The following is a 463-nucleotide window of genomic DNA, read 5'->3' on the forward strand; positions in this document are numbered from 1 at the left end:
GCACATGATATAACTACTTCTAATCCTCATCTGTAACATGGGACCATGCCTGCCTGGCAAGGCTGTGCTTAGGATTAGAAGTAGTTATATCATGTGCTACCATGATGCCTGGCACACTGCCAGTGTTCAGAAGATTTTTCTGAATTAAATGGAAAGCTATTTGGGAAGAAAGGAGGGAGAAACACATGTGGGTCTGAGATACATGTTCAGGTGAAAGACAAGATATCTACAGACCTCCTCTCAGTTAACAGTCCCGCCCTCTTGCTATCAAGCCTCACTTCCAGTGGATAAAATGCCTTGGCTCTTCTATTGGCTTGTGTCTGTCCCTTTCCCATAACTATGCTTCATCACCTTTGCGTTGCTGCTGTCCCTTACCCAATCCTCTCCTGACCATCCTCTCTCACTGTAGCTAAGTTACCATCCCTTAGGACCCTCAGCTTCCATCTTCCTTTGCTCTTGGGAT

General features: G+C 45.8%; 1 protein-coding gene across 1 annotated transcript in view; it reads right to left on the reverse strand.

Annotated features, from left to right (window-relative positions):
- SMC1A (structural maintenance of chromosomes 1A) overlaps positions 1-463 on the reverse strand; it is a 41,459-nt gene that overhangs the window by 24,226 nt on the left and 16,770 nt on the right. The window lies entirely within an intron of this gene.

This window comes from Bison bison, unplaced genomic scaffold (assembly GCF_000754665.1).
Source record: "Bison bison bison isolate TAMUID 2011002044 unplaced genomic scaffold, Bison_UMD1.0 scf7180017864376, whole genome shotgun sequence".
Taxonomy (NCBI): Eukaryota; Metazoa; Chordata; class Mammalia; order Artiodactyla; family Bovidae; genus Bison; species Bison bison.